The sequence below is a fragment of the Aquarana catesbeiana genome, linkage group LG07, assembly GCF_042186555.1.
Source record: "Aquarana catesbeiana isolate 2022-GZ linkage group LG07, ASM4218655v1, whole genome shotgun sequence".
Lineage (NCBI taxonomy): Eukaryota > Metazoa > Chordata > Amphibia > Anura > Ranidae > Aquarana > Aquarana catesbeiana.
Window position 1 is genome coordinate 116,243,907 of NC_133330.1, and position 10,499 is coordinate 116,254,405.

The 10,499-nt window shown below is 43.4% G+C and overlaps 1 protein-coding gene and 1 non-coding gene across 2 annotated transcripts in view; both read right to left on the reverse strand.

Moving 5' to 3' along the window:
* TNRC6B (trinucleotide repeat containing adaptor 6B) overlaps positions 1 to 827 on the reverse strand; it is an 814,361-nt gene extending 813,534 nt beyond the window's left edge. Inside the window, 1 exon segment of the mRNA XM_073592654.1 lies at positions 724 to 827. The gene's annotated coding sequence lies outside the window, so the exon portion shown is untranslated.
* A 6,016-nt stretch (positions 828 to 6,843) lies between these two features.
* On the reverse strand, positions 6,844 to 6,962 carry LOC141103936 (5S ribosomal RNA). Its single transcript, XR_012235397.1, has one exon. It is a non-coding gene; the product is annotated as a 5S ribosomal RNA (ribosomal RNA).
* Between the last annotated feature and the right edge of the window lie 3,537 nt (positions 6,963 to 10,499).

The following is a 10,499-nucleotide window of genomic DNA, read 5'->3' on the forward strand; positions in this document are numbered from 1 at the left end:
GGAAGGAAGGAAGGAAGGAAGGAAGGAAGGAAGGAAGGAAGGAAGGAGAAAAAAAGGAAGGAGAAAAAAAGGAAGGAAGGAAGGAAGGAAGGAAAGGAGGGAAGGAGGGAAGGAAAAAAGGAGGGAAGGAAAAAAGGAGGGAAGGAAAAAAGGAGGGAAGGAAAAAAGGAGGGAAGGAAAAAAGAAAAAGAAAGAAAAAGAAAGAAGGAAGGAAGGAAGGAAGGAAGGAAGGAAGGAAGGAAGAAAAAAAAAAAAAAAAGGAGGGAAGGAAAAAAAAGGAGGGAAGGAAAAAAAAGGAGGGAAGGAAAAAAAGGAGGAAAAAGAAAGAAAAAAAAGGAAGGAAGGAAAAAAAAGGAGGGAAGGAGGAAAAAGAAAGAAAAAGAAAGAAAAAGAAAGAAAAGGAAGGAAAAAAAAAAAAAAAAAAAAAGGAAGGAAGGAAGGAAAAAGAAAGAAGGAAGGAAGGAAGGAAGGAAGGAAGGAAGGAAGGAAGGAAGGAAGGAAGGAAGGAAGGAAAAAGGAAGAAGGAAGAAGGAAGGAAACCTGACTGAGATTAAAACAATTTCCCCTAAAATTTTACAAGACTAAAAATACCTTACCACCAATTAAGTAAACTTTGTATACATAATCTGGTTGAATATACAGATTTTATAAATCTGTCTGATGACATTGTGCAGCTATTAACACTGTGTAGGGATGAACGGTTTTGCTGATGCACGATCATACCTCTCTCACCAGCTCCGTGTGTGACAACAGCCAGCAAGGTGAAAAATCCTGGGTAACAGTGTACAGAGCAAAACAAAAGCCCTGTAAAGAGAAAGAAAACAAGAGCTAAGCAATGTGACATAATCAAGCCTATAGGAATAGGGAGTATGACCCAAAGGATGCTGATGTAGGACTACACAAACCCATGCATTGCACTTAAAACTAGTGTGCGAGACATTTTTATATAGAATTTATGTACATTACACACACACACAGTTTCCCCACCAAATATAAACACTAAGTTTAAAAGCAGAACTAAAGTCCCGCTATAAAAACCTGCGAGGCAGGCTTTTATTCCAGAGGAGACTTGCATGGTCTCTTCTGCAATAAAATGCCCCTACCTGCTGCTTGTGGTCTCCTGCAGTACTTTAAACTACTGTAAACTGAGTTGACATGTGCAGCTCAGACTAGAGTGCATGGCCGACGTCATCCCCCGCCAGTCAAAGAAGAGGCCCGAAGCCACTAAGAAGATTCTGGCGCAGGACCATTGGACAGGGAAGTATAGAGACTTAGTTTTGTTTTAAAGTTTTTAAAGCGATGCAAATTGAACACATTCTCCATCAAGCACAATGGAATTATTTGGCAGTGTGTAAATAAACGAAAAATACACATGTAGACAAATATGGTGTTGGTACCCTTAAAGTGGATGTAAAGGCAGAACAACATGGAGCCTGAAGCACTGTCAGGGGACCCCGAGGAGAAAAAAAAAAAAAAAAAGTGTTCGGGGCTGCTCTGTGCAAAACCATTGCGCAGAGCAGGTAAGAATAACATGTTTGTTATTTTAGAAAGACTACCGATTTACAGCTAATTGACTAATGCTTCATTCCTCCTGAAAAGTGATGAAATTAAAAGCATTGAAAGTGTGAAAAAAAACAATTGTATTTACTAAGGAAAATGAGTGCAACTGCATTCGCAAAGCGCACAGTGTATTTGCCCTTAGTAAATCAATCCCCAAGTACTGCTCATTCTACAAAGATATTCTAAAACAGAAAATATTATACAGAATTGGATTATAGTGATATTTCAATTTTTTGTCATTAGTATCACATATCTTCCATTTTGTAATCAGTCAGCCTATTTAAAATTAAGAAATGCAGTCACTCTGTTCAGTATGGTGCACACAATAATACCGAACAGCAGAGTCCAAAGAAAGCAAAGCATTGCTAAGGAGATCAAAAAAAAAAAAATAAAAAAAAAAAAAACCCACACACACACACACACACACACACACTGGTGTTTGCTAAAAAATACATATTGACAAAGCCCCAATGCTTCTGGTATAATGTCCTTTGGACAAAATTAAAGAACTGGAGCTTTTTTGCCAGTCGCATAAGCTCTATGTTGAGATGAGAAAAATGGGGAAAAAAAAAAAAAAAAAAACGAACACTATACCTACTGTGAAACATGGAGGAGGCCCAGTTATGTTTTGACTCCTTTGAGACACCTTGAATCAGTGAAGGGCATGACGAAATCAAGAATACAAGAAAGCTCGGTCTCAGTCATAGGCCCTCCAACAGAATGACCCAAAACATACAGCTAAAAACGCCCAAGAATGGCTAAGAACAAAATGCCGGACTACTCCAAAGTGGCCTTCTATGAGCCCTGATCTGAATCCTATCAAACATCTATGGAAAGAGAAGTTTGCTCAAGAACAGTGGGTCCATCTACCCAAAAGTCTCATTGACAGCAGATTAAACAAAATATATAAGTCAATAAGATAAACAAAGCCTCAAATCCCCCAATTCACCTTGAATCTTCCACACTGAGCTGTTGCAATTCTGAAAGTGGGAGACTTCCACACCTTCAGAATACACTGATCAGCTCTACTGACTGCAGCTGATCAAGTAGCAAAAATCAGACAGGGTGGTTGTACAGCAGATCCGTAGCTCGACTTCTGTACAAGCACTCTGCCCATACGAGAATCAATCCTTGCAGAACTGGTCAAATTTTGATCCATGTAAGGGCCCTTTCACACTGGGGCGGGTTCCAGGCGCTATTGCGCTAATAGCGCCTGCAAACTGACCTGAAAGTGCCACTGCTTTGTCTCCAGTGTGAAAGCCCCAAGGGCTTTCACACTGGAGGGGTGCGCTAGCAGGACGGGAAAAAAAAAAAAAAAAAAAAAAAAGTCCTGCTAGCAGCATCTTCGGAGCGGTGAAGGAGCCGAGTATATACCGCTCCCTCACCACTCCTGCCCATTGAAATCAATGGGATAGCGCAGCTATACCGCCAGCAAAGCGCCTCTGCAGAGGCGCTTTGCGGTGGTTTTTAACCCTTTCTCGGCCGCTAGTGGGGGGTAAAACCACCCCGCTAGTGGCCGAATACCGACAGTAAAGCGCCGCTTACAATAGCGGCGCTTTACCGCCAACGCCACCCCCACCCCAGTGTGAAAGGTCCCTAAGGCTGGCTTTAAAGAAATGTTTGTTTGCAGCGATTGCCTCTCAAGGTTTTGCAACACTATATAAAAGGTTAGGTTTTTGTACATGTCATGTTCCTTTGTTTTAATATTTAAAATAATCTTTTAAATCAAAAACGTAAAGTCTGATTTTATCAATTATGGAATATACGATGCCAGATAACTCTGTAAAAAATTGTAGGTGGTTCTTTTTCATGAAAACAACAACAACAACAACAACAACAACAACAACAACAACAACCCACTGCACAGGGCAGGTAAGTATAACAGGTTTGTTTTTTTTTAGTTAAAAATAAGGACTTTAGTATCACTTTAAATTAGATGATATAATCCACTTTATTATACAGAGGAGATTAAAGTGCATGTCAAGGTAAAACTGTTTTTTGGCAGCGAAGGTTTAGATCTTCTGTTGAGTTTACCGGGTATTAAATTCACATCCTGCTGAAAACTTTGGTATGACATTCCAGCGTTTGTGCTGGCAGAATGCACAGGTGCACCATCAGGCCTGCTGCAAGCAGCCAGTAAATGTTATGCTATGGGAAGCTAAAAGCTGCTGTGGCCAGATGGTATACCAAAATGCACTCAGGGACAAGTCCCAGAACTCAGACTTCTTGTGTCTGAGCATTTATTCCTGGGGCATGCTGCCCTGTATGATACCATCACTTGATGCATCATCCTGTAGCAGGAGCTTTCCACTCTTTATGAAAATGCTCCTAAAGTCTACTCTATATAAATAGAACATGTACAAATATGCAAATAATTTGCATTAACAAATGGCATAAGTCAACTAAAGTGCCATTTTGGAATATAAGAGACTCAATTCAAAAGGCTTTAACAAAGAATCTTCCATTTAAGCTGAACAAAAAAAAAAAAAAAAAGAAAGAAAAATAAATCACTAACAAAAATGGAAACTTCGTAAGAAAAATTCCCAAACATTTGTTTGTCATTCACAATATTTTGTTGTTTGCTTTTAACATTTGACTTTGGAATGAATGGACTACCAAACAAAAACCACTTACACTGTTAGGAAATCAATCGTTCAAGAAACATTTTCCAACCTGTTCCTTTGAATTTTCTCGTTACTGCAGTCAAAGAACCAATGTTGATTTGACCTACTAATGTTTAGAACAGGGGTCTCAAACTGGCGGCCCTCCAGCTGTTGCAGAACTACAATTCCCACGAGGCATGTACATCAGGATGTAATGGCGCGCGCGCCCTTCCCCCCCCCCCCCCCCCACCCCCTCCCTGTTTTTCTACGATATCTTCCAGGGCGGCACACCTGAGATGAGAGGCTCCTCCCTACAGGAAACACAATCAATCGACAGCTGTTTTAAGTCCCCACCCTTCCCCTTGAGCCTCAGTTTGTAGAGAAGTAACTCCTGAACCTGGTTCACAAGGGAAATCATTCCTCATAGGCACTCACCTTCTAGTGTTCTACAATTTTCCCTCCTCCAATGGGCGGGAAGTAGGCCTGCCGTCCTGGAAGATATCCTAGAAAAAGTTACCAGTAAGTAACTGTCAATTTTCTCTTCGTCATCTTCCAGGACGGCACACCTGAGAGGATAATCAAGTACCTCAGGCCTACCTTAGGGTGGGACCACGGCAAGACCCTCTTGGCGAACCTTGATTCTGCAGTGAGTTTTACCTCCACTTCATATGCTTGATGAAGGTATCTTAGCTGGATCATGCGGCTGATCTGCAGGTCTACTCCACCGATGTCCCTGCCTTCTCTGCTTCGGATGCAGGATCTAGGTGGAGTGGCTCTTAAAGATGGAATCAGAAAACACGTTAAACTTGTAGGTTATCAATGTTGCCTGTCACACATCTAACAACCATGGCCTATTGTGCCTATGGGCGCTACTTAGAACCCCTAAAGATTAATCAGAGACCTGTGTTGTAAGACAAGGACACTACAATGATCAATAAGAGGGCCTGTCTTAACACTACCCTGTTCAGGGAATTAAAACTGCAAAAAAAGGTGGGCCCCTAACAGACAACCTTTTTTGTTCATTTTTATCTTTACGTCAGCAAAGACTAAAGGGAAGCCTACTTAAGGGTAATAGATTAACAGGCTTGATCCCTGGGTTTAAGGCATGCCCAATCGGTGGCTTTACTTACGCCTTAGTGCCTACTTCAGGAGAATAAAGTCCATAGCTGGAGTAGAACACTCATACTGCTACATCTAGTTCTGCTAGAAGGGCGAGATGAAGGCCATGCACCGAGCCGTAACCTATTCGGTTGGGTATACATCTTTATACTTCATCTACAGGCCATAATACTCCTCTGAACAGAACTTCACAAGTTCTTACTAAACAGGGTGATTCTTTATCGCCTTCTTCCAGTGTCCTATAACCCTACTGGGCTTCAAGCCTAGGAAATTGTTCCAGCATCCCTGAATGTAAGGGGCGGAGGTTGACATGTGACATCTGCAGCCAGAACTGCTGGCCCCTCCACAGAAGAGGGCTGAAATACAAAAAGGTGATACATGCATTATTAATATCACAAATTAAAAAAAGAAGATCATAGATTGTGGGCACAGCACAATAGATTTAGACAGAAAGGACACAAGCTTAGACAATAATGTTGTGTATCCGAGTGTGGGTAGCTAAACCAACATATAAAAGTATGGGAGAGACCCAAATCTGAACTTCAATGTAGACAAACAGTCCTCACAGTCTGGTTTTCTGATGTGCAGCCAATATGTAAAAACATTAAGAAACACGCAAACCCCAAATGCTGCGTGTTTCTGAATTGCAGCTAGCTAGGTCATAACTGATAATACAGAAAACAAGTGAACCCTCTTTACGGTGGTGTTTTACTGATATACAGCAAAACAAGGCCATAAATATAAGACAGAAAGACCCAAACTTCTATGTTGCGTATTTCTGACGAACCACCAAATACAGTTATAAGATCAATATGGCACACAAGACAATATCTTTTTTGTTATGCAGTTCTGTAGTGCAGTCACATAGAACACAAGCAACCAGCAGCATTGTGTTTTTCTGAATTGCAGTAAGTTAAGGCAATCTGAAACAGAAAGCACCAACAAGCTTCAATGTTGAGTATTTCTGCTGTGCAGCAACATAAAAACAGAAAAAACAGACAGACTTCACAGCTGCGATCTTTCTGGCATACTGCAAAGTAAGGCAATAACTCCATGATGTCTATTCCTGTTGTGTAGCAAAACCTCAACCAGAAGGGACAGATAAGCTTAGGGCTCCCACACCTGTGCGACCCAACCTGCAACCTGGGACCGCAAAAACGCAAGAGAAAAAGTCATACACTATGGCTTCCAATAGGTATCATTTGTGTCTGTGCAACTCGAGGTCGCAGCGCCACCAAGCAGACCCTGCTTTCTGGATCCACAGACCTCAAGATTACACAGGTCGCAGGGAACTTGCAATTTTCAGGTTGAACAACCGAGGGGTCCCAATGCTGCATCTCCCTGGAGGAGTGCAGCCAACAACCCCCTGCTGTGTATCCCTAAGAAGCAGCCAGGTAGAACAATGAGAAACAGAAAGACACCGCTCACTGCTGTGCCTTTCTGATATGCAGCCGATAAGGCAGTAAATATAGAACGTATAGGACACAAACAAACAATCTTCAATCTTTGTGTATGTCAGATGTGTAGCAATATACCAATACCGAGCAGGGATGCCACCACTAGCCTATGGCACCTGGTATACCCAGGCGGTCTCCCATCCAGGTACTAACCAGGCTCGACCCTGCTTAGCCTCCGAGATCAGATGAGATCGGGAGTTTTCAGGGTGATGTGGCCATAGGCTTTGCCACAGTCACCGGGCTTGCTTTTCAATCCTTATGGTCCACACGCAAGGAGGATAGCCGCCAAAGTCGTCCCCCCCCCCCCCCCCCCCCCCCCCAACTGCTGTCCCCGTAGGGAACTGCAAGGTTAGGCTGTGTCCTGTATACACATGGGGGGGGTGCAATGCCTTACATTCCTCATTCCCATCTGAAGTGGTTTAGGCAGACATCCACCATAGTGAACTGGTGCCTCCTCACCTAGCGAAAGGAGGAAGTGGGCGCCTGCTCCTGCTGACTCAGCATTCCCTCCTGGGTAAGAACACAGGTGCTTGTCATTCGGGCGATGCCCTCCCTAGCAGCCCACGCGAGCTACCAGGGGCCCAGGAGTCGGGGGACACACTCCCCCTGGAAAGAACCAACGGCCAGCACCCCCGTCTGAACGGACGCCCGGACAGGCAGGGGGGGGGGGGGGGGGTGGAGACAGGATAATGGCCCCTGAAGTTCTGGGGACACCACTGTACCCAGGGGCCTTCAGCTCTCAGGGGGCTCTTCCAGTTTCTGCTGCCCCACCTGAGGAAAGGATAGGGGAACACCCCAGGAAGGATAAATATATCCGGCCAGACCCAGAGGCTTCCCAGGCATTTGGTCCGGACCACCAGCCCCAGGCTTCGGGTAATTTGGAAAAAAAAAAAAAAAAAAAAAAAAAACAACACACACCACACACACACACACGGTTTCGCTGTGTAGGGAGAAACACAATCAAAAACTGAGGATCAAGGGAAGGGTGGGGACTTAAATCAGTTGTCGATTGATTGTGTTTCCTGTAAGGAGGAGCCTCATCTCAGGTGTGCCGTCCTGGAAGATGACTAAGAAAAAAAAATAACAGTATAGTGGGATTTCTTTTTTCCTAGTAATGGCGGCGATCAGCGACTTCTAGCGGGATTGTAATATTGCAGTGGACAGTCGGGACACCGACACTTTTTGGGATCAACGACACTAATACAGTGATCACTACAAAAAAAAAAAAAAAAAAATCTGTACTTGTCACACTGGGTGGGAGGGGCTTAAACATTACGGGCGATAAAAGGGTTAACTGTGTGCCTAGCCAGTGTTTGTGCACTGTGCAGGAGGTGCTTTTACCAGGGGGGAAGGCATTGAGCAGGCATTGAGCAATGTTCCTGCTTTGCAGGAACACCGGATCAACGCCTTCCCTATTGACAGAACGGCAATTTACCTTGTTCAAATAGACTCACTCCCTAATGATCGGCAGGTGCCGGTGGACATGGAGACCCTTTCTGGTCATTGATAAGCTTACTGGAACCGTCGGTAATGCCCGAAACAATCTGATGCAGCCAATGCCTGGGTAGGAATTTAAATGAGGGCAAGATGGCCCCTACTCGGCTCTATGCCCTTTGAGGACCGGAGTGCCCACTGACGTCACCTCCGGTTCCCAGCCATAAAGGATTTTTTTTTTCCCTTAACCACTTGCCTGGGCACTTTTACCCCCTTCCTGACCAAGCCAAATTTTTAGCTTTCAGTGCGGTCACACTTTGAATGACAGACAATTGTACAGTCATGCAACACTGTACCTAAATAAAATTTGTTTCACACAAAGAGTTTTCTTTTAGTGGTATTTAATCACCACTAGGTTTTAAATTTTTTGCTAAACAAAATTTTGAAAAAAAATAAAAATAAAAAAAATGTCATAGTTTGTTATAAAATTTTCCTCATTCACTGATAAAGCTGCATTGATAAGGACTGATTGGCAGCACAGGTAGGCACTGTTGGGACTGCACTGATAATCAGTGCAGATGTCCCTTTAACAAAAGACAGTTATCTCCTCTCTCCTTATGCTCTCAGCGTGATGAAAAGCATGGCAAAGGGCCAATGTGGTAAAGGGCCAATCACACTGGCCCTTTGCCATGCTTTTCTTTATTCGTGCTGAGAGCATAAGGAGAGAGGAGATAACGGTCTTTTGTTAAAAGGGACATCGGCACTGATTATCAGTGCAGTCCCAACAGTGCCTACCTGTGCTGCCAATCAGTCCTCATCAGTGCAGCCTATCAATGCAGCTTTATCAGCGCACATCAGTGAATGAGGAAAAATTTACCTGGTTGCAAAATTTTACAACTATGAAAAGTTCTTTTGTGATTGGCCCTTTACCACGAAGGACTCTGATCACAGAGCGTGCCACCCTGGGGTCGTGGGAAGTGCGATCACGAAGGATGTCAATAGATGCCCTCCAGGCAAAGTAAGCCCGCACTGTAGCCATCATTTGGCTATAGCATGGGCAGGAAGGGATTAACCACTTCAATATAGGGCACTTATACGCCTTCCTGCCCAGACCAATTTTTAGCTTTCAGCTCTGTTGCACTTTGAATGACAATTGCGCAGTCATGCTACACTGTACCCAAACTAAATTTTGGTCATTTTTTCCCTCAAATAGAGCTTTCTTTTGGTGGTATTTGATCACCTTTGTGATTTTTATTTTCTGCTAAACAAGTAAAAAATAGACGGAAACATTTTGAAAAAAAGTTTTTATTTCGTTTACAAATCTTTGTAAATAAGTTTGCCTTCACTGATGGGGCTGCACTGATGGGCACCGATGAGGTGGAACTGATGGGGTGGCATTGATGGGTACTAATATACATCACTGATGGATGCCAATCAGTGCCAAATAATAATGTCTGCCAATCAGTGAGGCCCTAGTGGCTTCCCTGGTGGTCCAGTGTGGGCATCCACACTGATCAGCATAGACCCCCCCCCGTCAGAGGAGAAGCCGACAGGCTCTCCTCTACTCCCGTCTGACAGACGCGAGTGAGGAAAAGCCGATCACCGGCTCTTCCTGTTTACACTGATCAGCCGTGATTGGGCAGGGATGATCATGTGGTAAAGAGTCTCAGTCAGATACTAGATCGTAGTTGCGGGGGCGTGCAGCGGCTCAATATCCTGAAGACGTCATATGACGTCTGGTCAGTATACTGAAACCACTTTGCCGCCATCATTTTGCTATATGGCGGGCAGTAAGTGGTTAAAGTCAGAGTTTTTTTTACTTTCTTTTAACCCCTTCCTGCCCACGCTATAGCCAAATGAGGGCTACAGTGCGGGCTTACTATCAGTGCTGCCTCAGTGAAAGAGGAAAAAAATTACCTGTTTGCAAAATTTTATAACAAAACTACGAAAATTTTTTTTTTTTTTTTTTTAAATGCTCAGTCTTTCGTTTTTTTTTTTTTTTCTTTTTTGTTTGCTAAACAAAGAGGGTAAGGGGGTAAAAGTGGTCAGTAGCCAAGTGGTTAAAGGTAAATTAGAGATCAGGAGTCTTTTTTAACCAGAGATCTCTCAATAAAGAGAACCGGTCATGCCTGTTTCTATTGCAAGGAATGTTTACATTCCTAATAGGGATAAAAAAAAAAAAAAAAATTAATTTACAGCACCCCATCCCTCCCAGAAACAAAGACATACCCAAGTCACGCCCACATATGTAAACAGTGTTCAAACTACACGTGAGGTATCACCACCATCATTAGAACAAGAGCAATAATTCTAGCACAAGACCTCC